The sequence below is a fragment of the Rhinoderma darwinii genome, chromosome 5, assembly GCF_050947455.1.
Source record: "Rhinoderma darwinii isolate aRhiDar2 chromosome 5, aRhiDar2.hap1, whole genome shotgun sequence".
NCBI classification, from domain to species: Eukaryota; Metazoa; Chordata; class Amphibia; order Anura; family Rhinodermatidae; genus Rhinoderma; species Rhinoderma darwinii.
The window spans coordinates 293,393,857-293,406,277 of record NC_134691.1 but is presented as its reverse complement, the minus strand read 5'-3'; positions in this window follow the sequence as shown (position 1 = coordinate 293,406,277).

Here is a 12,421-nt window from a genome sequence, read left to right as displayed (position 1 = left end):
CATAATTGGTATCGCCGCGTCCGTAACAGCCTGCACTATAATAATATTATGTTATCCATCCCGCTTGGTGAGCACCGTAAAAATAAATAAAAAACGATACCAGAATCGCTTTTTTTTGTTACTTCACCTCCCAAAAAATGGAATTAAAGGGATCAAAATGTCGCATGTTCCCAGAAATATGTATACATATATGGCATCGACATACCTAGAGGAACCCACTTAACAGTTTATGAGATATTTGTCTTCAGTGGCACAAGCTGGGTATAACATATTGTGCACTGAAATGGCATATCACTGGAAAATCTACTGCGCATTATTTTCTAGTGAAATAGCATTGGGTTAAAATGCCTACTACATCCCTTAAAAAAGGCCTTGAGGGGTATAGATTCCAAAATGGGGGTCACTTCTTGGGGGTTTGTTTTACTATTTGACCTCAGAGCCCTGCAATTATGGGCCAATGCTGTGAAAATCACCATATTAGACCACAAATGCGCATGGCGCTCTTTCACTCCTGTGTCCTGCCATATGTCCAGGCAAATGATAGATGCCTTTAGGGGTGTAATTTCCAAAATGGGGTCACTTCTCTGGGATTTCCACTATACTCTGGTACCTCAGGGGCTTTGCAAATGCGACATGGTGCCCGAACACCAATCCAGCAAAATCTGCGCTCTAAAAGCCAAATGGCGCATCTTCCATTCTGAGCTCTGCTGTGTGACCAAACAGCAGTTTAGGGCCACACATGAGGTATTGCCGTACTCGGGAGAAATTCAGTAAAAAATTGCTTGGTGTTTTTTCTCCTATTACCCCTTGTAAAAATGAAAAATTAACAGTTTTGGAAAAAATTTCGCTGCCTAGTTCTAACAAAGTCTATGAAACACCTTTGGGGTCAAAATGCTCACTACCCCCCTAAATGAATGCTCTGAGGGGTGTAGTTTCCAAAATGGAGTCACTTCTCAGGGGTTTCTACTGTACTGGTACCTCAGGGGCTCCGCAAATGCGACATGGCACCCAAAAACCAATCCAGCAAAATCTGCATGCCAAACAGCTCTCTAGCCATTCTGAGCACTGCCGTGTGTACAGACAGCAGGTAATGACCACATATGGGGTATTGCCATACTCGGGAGAAGTTGCTTTAAAAATGTTGGGGTTCTTTTTCTCTTTTAAACCTTATAAAAATGAAACAATTCTACGTTTTAGTGGGGGAAAAAAATTATATTTTTGTTTTCACTGCCAAATTCCAATACATTTTGCAAAAAACCTGTGGGGTTTATATGCTTAGGCTGGGTTCACACGACCTATTTTCAGGCGTAAACGAGGCGTTTCACGCCTCGAATTACGCCTGAAAAGACGGCTTCAATACGTCGGCAAACAGCTGCCCATTGCTTTCAATGGGTTTGCCGACGTACTGTGCCGACGACCTTTAATTTTACGCGTCGCTGTCAAAAGACGGCGCGTAAAATTACTGCCTCGGCAAAGAAGTGCAGGACACTTCTTGGGACGTAATTTGAGCCGTTTTTCATTGAATCCAATGAAGAACAGCTCCAAATTACGCCCGTAATTGACGCCTCGCAAAACGCGAGTACGAGCAATTACGTCTGAAATGCAGGAGCTGTTTTCCCCTGAAAACAGCTCCGTAATTTCAGACGTAATGGTCGTTATCGTGTGCACATACCCTTACTATACTCCTAGTTAGATTCCTTGAGGGATGTAGTTTCCCTAATGGAGTCGCTTTTTGGGGGTTTCCACTGTATTGGACGCTTAGGGCTTTGCAAATGCGACAGCACCCAAAAAACATTCTAGCAAAATTTGATCTCCAAAAGCCAACTGACCCTCCTTCCCTTCTGAGCCCCTTGGTGTGTCCAAACAGCAGTTTATGACCACATATAGGAATATTATCGAACTCGGGAGAAATTGCATTACAAATATTGAGTGGTTATTCTCCTTTATTCTTTGTGAAAATGAAAAAATCTGTGCTAAAACTAGTTTTTGTGTGAAAAAATGTAGACTTTCATTTTTACGGCCTAATTCCAAGAAATTCATCAAAAAAACTGTATCGTTAAAATGCTCACTGCACGCTTAGATTAATTCCTTGAGGGGTGTAGTTTGTAAAATATTGTCTTTTTGGGGGTGTTTCCTATGTTTTAGCACCACAAGACCTCTTCAAACCTGACATGGTGACTAAAATATATTCTAATTAAAAGGAAGCCCCAAAATCCACTAGGTGCTCCTTTTCTTCTGAGGCCTGTGTTTACGTCCTTTAGCACAAAGGGGCCACATGTGGGATAGTTCTAAAAATGGCAGAATCTCGCCAATAAATATTGAGTCGTATTTATCTTGTAAAATCTTTTGTGTTACAGAAAAAAATTGATTAAACTTTGCTTTAGATCTGGTGAAATACCTAAAGGGTTAAGAAACTTTCTAAATGTTGTTTTGATTACTTTGAGGGGAACAGTTTTTAAAATGGGGAGTTTTATGGGGGTTTCTAATATATAGGCCCCTCAAAGCTACTTCAGAACTGAACTGATCCCTAAAAAAAAAAGCTTCTGAAATTTTCATAAAAATGTGAGAAATAGCTGCTAAAGTTCTTAGCCTTGTAACGTTCTAAAAAAATAAAGTTATGTTCAAAAAACAATGCCAACATAAACTATACATATGGGATATGTGAACGAATAACTATTTTGTGTTGTATTACTATCTGTCTTACAAGCAGATACATTCAAATTTAGAAAAATGCTAATTTTTCAACATTTTCTTTAATTGTAGGTGTTTTTCATAAATAAACACTGAATGTATCGACTAAATATTACTACTAACATAAAGTACAATGTGTCACAAGAAAACAATCTGTTCGATATATAAAGCATTCCAAAGTTATTACCACATAATGTGACACATGTTTGATTTGAAAACTTGGCCTGGTCCTTAAAGAGGCTCTGTCACCAGATTAGTAATGCCCTATCACCTATCTAATCTAATATGCGCTGTCGCACTGATAATGCTAGTGAAAATTGTGTCCCAAAACGATTATGAGTTTAAAAGTTATGTGCTTATTTCTAAATATGCAAATGAGCCTATACTTGACAAGCGGGTGTCAACACCAGCGATTCTCCTGAGGTGGAGCTACCTCACAGCCTCTGATGCTGTCCTATCAGCATGAAGCTGCTTCACACATTGTGAGAGACTGAGACTGGAGGGAACGGGGATCACTTCGAATAGTCATACCTCCGACTGTGGACCACCTCGAACAGTGGTTCTGGTGGCATATGAAAGATGGGATTCTAATCTTCCATATGCACCAGGATGCATTTCTAGCTGTGAAGCATCCGGAGGTACAGTGGAAGAAATAAGTATTTGATCCCTTGCTGATTTTGTAAGTTTGCCCACTGTCAAAGTCATGAGCAGTCTAGAATTTTTAGGCTAGGTTAATTTTACCAGTGAGAGATAAATTATATTTAAAAAAAAAAAGAAAATCACATCGTCAAAATTATATATATTTATTTGCATTGTGCACAGAGAAATAAGTATTTGATCCCCTACCAACCATTAAGAGTTCAGCCTCCTCCAGACCAGTTACACGCTCCAAATCAACTTGGTGCCTGCATTATAGACAGCTGTCTTAAATGGTCACAAGTATAAAAGACTCCTGTCCACAGACTCAATTAATCAGTCTGACTCTAACCTCTACAACATGGGCAAGACCAAAGAGCTTTCTAAGGATGTCAGGGACAAGATCATAGACCTGCACAAGGCTGGAATGGGCTACAAAACCATAAGTAAGACGCTGGGTGAGAAGGAGAAAACTGTTGGTGCAATAGTAAGAAAATGGAAGACATACAAAATGACTGTCAATCGACATCGATCTGGGGCTCCATGCTAAATCTCACATTGTGGGGTATCCTTTATCCTGAGGAAGGTGAGAGCTCAGCCGAAAACTACACGGGGGGAACTTGTTAATGATCTCAAGGCAGCTGGGACCACAGTCACCAAGAAAACCATTGGTAACACATTACGCCGTAATGGATTATAATCCTGCAGTGCCTGCAAGGTCCCCCTGCTCAAGAAGGCACATGTACAGGACCGTCTGAAGTTTGCAAATGAACATCTGGATGATTCTGAGAGTGATTGGGAGAAGGTGCTGTGGTCAGATGAGACTAAAATTGAGCTCTTTGGCATTAACTCAACTCGCCGTGTTTGGAGGAAGAGAAATGCTGCCTATGACCCAATGAACACTGTCCCCACTGTCAAGCATGGAGGTGGAAACATTATGTTTTGGGGGTGTTTCTCTGCTAAGGGCACAGGACTACTTCACTGCATCAATGGGAGAATGGATGGAGGCATGTACCGTAAAATCCTGAGTGACAACCTCCTTCCCTCCACCAGGACATTAAAAATGGCTCGTGGCTGTGTCTTCCAGCACGACAATGACCCGAAACATACAGCCAAGGCAACAAAGGAGTGGCTCATAAAGAAGCACATTAAGGTCATGGAGTGGCCTAGCCAGTCTCCAGACCTTAATCCCATTGAAAACTTATGAAGGGAGCTGAAGATTCGAGTTGCCAAGCGACAGCCTCGAAATCTTAATGATTTACAGATGATCTGCAAAGAGGAGTGGGCCAAAATTCCATCTAACATGTGTGCAAACCTCATCATCAACTACTAAAACCGTCTGACTGCTGTGCTTGCCAACAAGGGTTTTGCCACCAAGTATTAAGTCTTGTTTGCGAAAGGGATAAATACTTATTTCTCTGTGCACAATGCAAATAAATATATAGAATTTTGACAATGTGATTTTCTTTTTTTTTTTTTATATAATCTATTCAATACTTATTTCCTTCACTGTATCACAAGTTGAAAACACAGTTGGGAATGGAAGCTGTATACTATATGATCATGCTGTGTTGCTTGGCTAGGAAGAGGAGAACTGATTGGACAGTGTCATACACAAAACATTAACCGCCCAAAGTGAAAAGAACGAGTAACCTCCGATTTGGCAAGTATAGCCAAATTAGCATAGTTAGAAAAATGAACATAACTTTGCGAATAATAAACGTTTTAAAAAAAAACCAACATACTGTAGTTAGCATCATAGCGCCTATTAGATTAGTCAGGAGATAGGGAATTAATAAACTAGTGACAGAGCCTCTTTGAGGACAAAACATGCTGTAAGTGTGTATAAGGGTCAAAGTAAGTCAAGGGTTTTAAAATATTCAATGCATTCAGTATTTTGCAGTGACACTGGCCAGTATTTTGTCTTTTTAGGAATGTTTGTGACAAAAATAGCAGTGTTCTACAATTATGATGGTACATAGCATAAAAAATTACAGTTCAGAAATAAATTCATGCGCTAAGGAAGATGAGGGCCTTTCCAATTATAAAAGAAAACTGCTAACAAAGTTGAACTTAGTGTGCCATACAGAATGCAGGTCCAAACTGGAAAGATGAGGACAACAAAGTGTTTCTGTAAGTGCAAGTTATGCGCAGCTCAAACTAAGGATGTTTTGTGAAATACTTGAAGACTTCATGCAGCCCTGGTGGCATAGGTTGGGCATCAGGGCTGTAAAATGTCAAATTATAGAAAGAAAAATTAAAATGTATGGCAAGTTAAATGGAAAATAATTAATAAATATGTACATCCATATCTTTATTGGACAGTTGTTGTCCAGTTTAGAAAACCAATTTTAATATACCATATTAGGCAATTCTGAGTAAAAGGGGTTTTCCAGTCCTAAAAAAATCCTGAGGATAGGCTATTACTATGTGATCGGTCAAGGTCAGACTCCCGGCACCCCCACGATCAGCTGTTTCAAAGGGACTGCAGTGCTCGTACGAGGGCTCTTGCACACGACCGTGTGTGCCACCTGAGACCCGTCCGTGATCCGTGGAAAGATAGGACATGTTCTTTCTTTCCACAGATCGGAGAGTCAGTGCCGTGAAAACCATTGGGTGCCACTCGGATGCCGTAAAAGACGGCCCGAGTGGCACTTGGTCATGTGCAAGAGCCCTTACTACTCACACTGTGAAATGCTGACACACTTGTAGCAACAGTTCACAGTATTACAGCCTTCTCCCTCTTAAGTGAATGGGAAAACGCTGTAATACTGTGAACCACCGCTACAATTGTGTTGGAGATTCAAAGAACGAGCAGTAAAGGGAATGAAGGGGAAGCAGCGCTCGTACGGACTCTGCCGTCCCTTCAAAACTGCTGATCGGCGGGGGTGTCGGGAGTCGGACCCCGACCAATCAGATATTGATGGCCTATCCTGAGGATAGGCCATCAATCAAAAGGACTGGACAACCTCTTTTAAAGGGGTTTTCTGAGTGCTATATAAAATATAATCTCTTAGCAGTGCGAAATGCATAAAATAATTTTCTAGCAATTTGATGATGCTAGCGTCACCCTAATGTTTACAGTGCATCCTTACAGCTTGAGGGCAGAATTGCAGTTTTTAATGCAAACCCTTTGAAACTATGTATCCCAGCTACCCACGCATTTTCTCCTCCTCCTGTCACAAACTGTCTCTGCCTTAGCCTGCATCAAGTTCTTCTTCCCTGCACTCCATAGACAATGTCTCTTTCCTTCTACCTGGCTCTAGCTCCTTTGTGCTTTGGACTGTAGAACACTCAATCAGAGCAAGTGCAGTAGATCGATAGGCGGATCAGTCAATAGGTCCGCGCATTGCCAGCAATGTGGTTACAAGCACAAAATCAGCCAGACCCCAAGAGGACACATGATTAATGCCATTCCATGCTAAGTGGATGCCTCACTCACGTCACATGTTTAAAATCTAAAACGCCGTCTATTGTTTTATTATGACAAAATAAAAAAACTCTTCAATTGGAAAATCTGAAATGTCACAGATTCCCAGGGTAAACAGCGTTTTGCTGGTCATGTGATGCAGCAGTGAATTATTGTTGTCAATTATTTCCCCGACATACAAGTAATAAATCAATTAACCAACCAGTTAGTATAAACTCATTACAATCCAATTTTCAGAGCCTGGCAAATCCCTTTAATAGAGAAAGATCCCCTGTTCAGGAGCCTCATTTCTTGGACAGAGTGGGAAGCAGTTCCTGTCCTGTATTACGCAGACAACCTATTGATGTGATGTGCACTGTGTAATATTGCATGTCTCTTGTTTTGGCGCTGCTGCAGGTCCCAGCAGGGGTGAATTTTGTGATTAGCTTGTCAAGGAATTCTACTAACAAGTAGGGATTATCCAAAGCAGACAACCTCTTTAAGTGTGGCTCTACCTTTTCGTTAAATAATATTTTAATACTGCATGGACAGCAATTATTACTGTTATGTTTAATGGGAAAAAAGATTCACAGTGCTCTTAGGCACTCATGTATATTACCTTTGTGGAGCCTTTTCCTTTAAGGCTCAGCCATTTGTGCTGCCATGCTATAGATCAGGGGTCTCAAACTCAGCCGGGTAAGTGGGCTACATATAGAAAAAATGGGAAGTTGACGGGCCGCATTACTTTCAAATTTGATACAATACAAAATTATTGTTAATCAATTAGTTATTTGAACTACAGTCCGGCGGCTCAGTTGGCAGAGTTTGGCAGACACACATGTCAAGATTGGGCAGCCCCTTTTTAGATAGTGCCACAGTGCCATCTGTGGATGCTGCCACAGTGCCCCCTGTGGATGCTGCCACAGTGCCCTCTGTAGATGCTGCCACAGTGCCCTCTGTAGATGCTGCCACAGAGTCCTCTGTAGATGCTGCCACAGTGCCTTCTGCAGATAATGCCACAGTGCCCTCTGTAGATAATGTCACAGTGCCCTCTGTAGATAATGCCAGAGCAGTTCCCTCTGTAGAAAATGCCACAGTGCCCTCTGTAGAAAATGCAACACACCCCTAGATAATGCCACAGTGTCCTCTGTACATACTGCCACAGTGCCCTCTGTAGATGCTGCCACAGTGCCCTCTGTAGATGCTACCACAGTGCCCTCTGTAGATGCTGCCACTGTGCCCTCCGTAGATGCTGCCACAGTGCCCTCTGTAGATGCTGCCACAGTGCCCTCCGTAGATGCTGCCAGTGCCCTCTACAGATGCTGCCACAGTGCCCTCCGCAGATGCTGCCACAGTGCCCTCTGCAGATAATGCCACACACACCCCAAGTAGATAGCTCCATTGGGGCTCCCTCTAGGAGTGGAATCCCCAGCCAGAGCGTTGCCGATGCTTTGGCTGGAGATTCCTCTACTGTTGGAGCCCCTGACGTCACTGCCCATACACAGTGACATCAGGGGATCCTCCTGGACCGGAATGTGATATCAGAGGCAACCCCAGATCCGGAGTCCCGGAGCAGAGCACTAGTATAGGCTCTGCGACGGAACTCTGGGGAAGCCATTAACATCAGTGTCCATATATGGACATGGATGTCAGGGGCAACCCCAGAGCTGTAGTCCCGGGCAGAGCGCTAGTAGGCTCTTCCTGGGACTCCAGCTGTGCTCCTGACATCACTGGGACTCCTGCTCTGGGGAAGCCCCTGACATCACTGTCGATGTATGGGCAGCGATGTCTGAGGCTTCCCCAGAGCAGAGCCTATACTAGCGCTCTGCCGGGGACTCCAGCTCTGGGGAAGCCCCAGACATCGCTGTCCGTATGTGGACAGCGATGTAATTAGATTCCACAGAGTCCTGGAGCAGAGCCTATACTAGTGCTCTGCCCGGGACTCCGCTCTGGGGAAGACACTGACACACTGTCCATATATGGACAGCGATGTCAGGGAATTCCACAGAATCCCGGAGCAGAGCCTATACTAGCGCTCTGCCCAGGACTCCGCTCTGGGGAAGACCCTGACACACTGTCCATATATGGACAGCGATGTCAGGGAATTCCACAGAATCCCGGAGCAGAGCCTATACTAGCGCTCTGCCCAGGACTCCGCTCTGGGGAAGACCCTGACACACTGTCCATATATGGACAGCGATGTCAGGGAATTCCACAGAATCCCGGAGCAGAGCCTATACTAGCGCTCTGCATGGGACTTCGGCTCTAGGGAAGCACCAGACATTGCTGTCCATATGTGGACAGCGATGTCAGGGAATTCCAGAGTTCCGGAGCAGAATCTGTACTAGCGGCTCTGTATCCCGGATAATATGCTGAAGGGCAATACATTTGTACATCCGAGAACTGGCGCAGTGACACAAGTTTTGGCATTTTAGCTATTTACCAGAACATATTGAATATACAGTTATATAATCAATATGGGCTTAAAGTGCAGACACTCAGTTTTAATGTAAGGGTATTCACATCCTAATTTGAGGAAGGGTTTAGGAATTACAGCTCTTTAATATGTAGCTGCCTCTTTTTCAAGGGACCAAAGGTAATTGGACAATTATCTCAAAAGCTATTTAATGTGCTGCATGGGCTATTCCATCATTAATCCATCATCAATTAAGCAGTTAAAAGGTCGGGAATTGATTCCAGGTGTAGCATTTGCATTTGGAAGCTGTTGCTGTGAACCCACAACATGAGGCTAAAGGAGCTCTCAATGCAAGTGAATCAGACGATCGTTAGGCTGAAAAAAATTAAGAAATCCATCAGAGACATAGCACAAATGTTAGGAGTGGCCAAATCAACAGTTTGGTACGTTCTTGAAAAAAAAAGTGCACTGGTGATCTCGTCAACACTAGAAAGCCTGGATGGGAAGACAACAGTGATGGATGATCGCAGAATCCTTTCCATGGTGAAAAAAAACCCCTTCACAACATCTACCCAAGTGAAGAACGCTCTCCTGGAAGTAGGTGTATCAGTATCTAAGTCTACCATAAAGAGAAGACTTCATGAGAGCAAATACAGAGGGTTCACCACAAGGTGCCACCCATTAATCAGCCTCAAAAATAGAAAGGCCAGATTAGACTTTGCCAAACAACATGCAAAGAAGCCGCCCAGTTCTGGAACAGCATTCTTTGGACAGATGAAACTAAAATCAACCTGTACCAAAATGATGGGAGGAAGAAAGTATGGAGAAGGCTTGGAACGGCTCATGATCCAAAGCACACCACATCTTCTGTAAAACATGGTGGAGGCAGTGTGATGGCATGGGCATGCATGGCTGCCAAAGGCACTGGGTCACTAGTGTTTATTGATGATGAGACTGAAGACAGAAGCAGCCGGATGAATTCTGAAGTGTTCAGGGATTTACTTTCTGCTTAGATTCAACCAAATGCAGCAAGGTTGATTGGACGTTGCTTCACAGTCCAGATGGACAATGACCCAAAACATACTGCGAAAGTAACCCAGGAGTTTTTTAAGGCAAAGAAGTGGAATATTCTGCAATGGCCAAGTCAATCACCAGATCTCAACCCGATCGCGCTGCATTTCACTTACTTAAAACAAAACTTAATGCAGAAAGACACACAAACAAGCAACAACTGAAGACAGCTGCAGTAAAGGCCTGGCAAAGCATCACAAAGGAGGAAATCGAGAGTTTGGTGATGTCCATGGGTTCCAGACTTTAGCCAGTCATTTCCTGCAAAGGATTCTCTACAAAGTATTAAAAAAAACACATTCTATTTATGATCATGTTAATTTGTCCAATTACTTTTGAGCCCCTGAAATGAGGAGGCATTGTAGAAAAATGGTTGCAATTCCTAAACGTTTCACAGGATATTTTTTTTCAACCCCTTGAATTAAACCTGAAAGTCTACACTTCAATTGCATCTCAGTTGTTTAATTTCAAAACCAATGTGGTGGCATTAAGAGCCCAAATCATGAAGGTTGTGTCACTGTCCAAATAATTCTAGACCTAACTGTATATATAATCAGACAGTACTTTACATGCCAATCTGACTTTGTAATTTACTGGAATCAATTTCCGTGTGGCTTCCTTTATATTAGAGAGACCACACTAGAATGCCGGTCACGTATTAATCAACGTAAATACACAATTAAAATTGACAAAACAGAACTCCCGATCCCTAATAATTTGTCAAACTGTAGACACAATATTGCACAATTACGACATGAGATTATAGATGGTGTTGTTCCATTGAGGAGAGGGGGCAACAGAGAAACAACTTAAGCGATTAAAATTGAAATGGATATACAAACTTGACACACTGTAACCTAAAGAATTGAACAGGGCATTTAAAGGGAACCTATTAGTAAGTTTAAAGCCACTAAACTATAAGCATGCCGTTATCCAGCTAGGGTTTAGTGTTTCAAACATGCCAACCTTAATACGAACAAATAAGGAATAATTAAATTTACAACTTACCCAGACAAAACTGGAAGCAGCATCAGGCGCATGGGCATTGCGCACATTCAGACGAGGACAGGATACTGCACATGCACAGTGAAGCGAAATGTACTGTCCTCGGCTTTGTGTGTGCAATGCACATGCGCCCGATGCCGCCGGACTCCTTTTGTTCTAACTTATATTACAAATTATTTCCTAAACGTCCGTTTTAGAGGTAGATATACGATGGAGGTAAAAAACGCAATAAATAAGATTAACCTTGCAATAGTCGTGGATTTATATTGATGTTCCTCCAGTGGCTCTAGATCCAAGGAGCTTGTCCTTTCTTTGACTCTGCATTTAGGAGGATCAGCGCCGTACAGTGGGATTCCTTTACCTCCATCGTATATCTACAATCAGGGCCGTACCTAGGAAAAACTGGGCCCCATAGCAAACTTTTGACTGGGGCCCCCCCTGCCCTGGGTATCACTTAACCCCCACCTTGTAGAATGTGCCTCCCTATAGATTCCGCCACACAGCACCCCCTATAGATAGCACCATACAGCCCCCTGTAGATAACATCATACAGCCCCCTGTAGATAACATCATACAGCCCTTCCCCTGTAGATAACACCATACAGCCCTTCCCCTGTAGATAACGCCATACACCCCCTGTAGATAACGCCAGACAGCCCCCTGTAGATAACGCCAGACAGCCCCCCTGTAGATAACGCCAGACAGCCCCCCTGTAGATAACGCCAGACAGCCCCCTGTAGATAACGCCATACAGCCCCCCTGTAGATAACGCCATACAGCCCCCTGTAGATAACGCCAGACAGCCCCCCTGTAGATAACGCCAGACAGCCCCCCTGTAGATAACGCCATACAGCCCTATACCCCCCCTGTAGGTAACGCCATGCAGCCCCCAACAAAAAACAGCCTATAGTTTGTCCTACAAAAGACATGCATCCCCTATCCACAGGATAGGGGATACATGTGTGATCGCTGGCAGCGATAGGGAGAACGGGGGACTTTCGGAAGTTCTCCATGACAAGCCTTGGACTTCCGGCGTCTGCGCAGTTCAATAAAAATGAAAGGAGCGCTGGTCACGCATGCGCACAAGCGCGACCGGTGCACAAGTCATTTCTATGGAGCTGCAGACAGACCCCGGAAGTCCGAGGTTTGTGTCATGGAGAACTTCGGGGGACTTTCGGTCCCCCGTTCTCCTTATC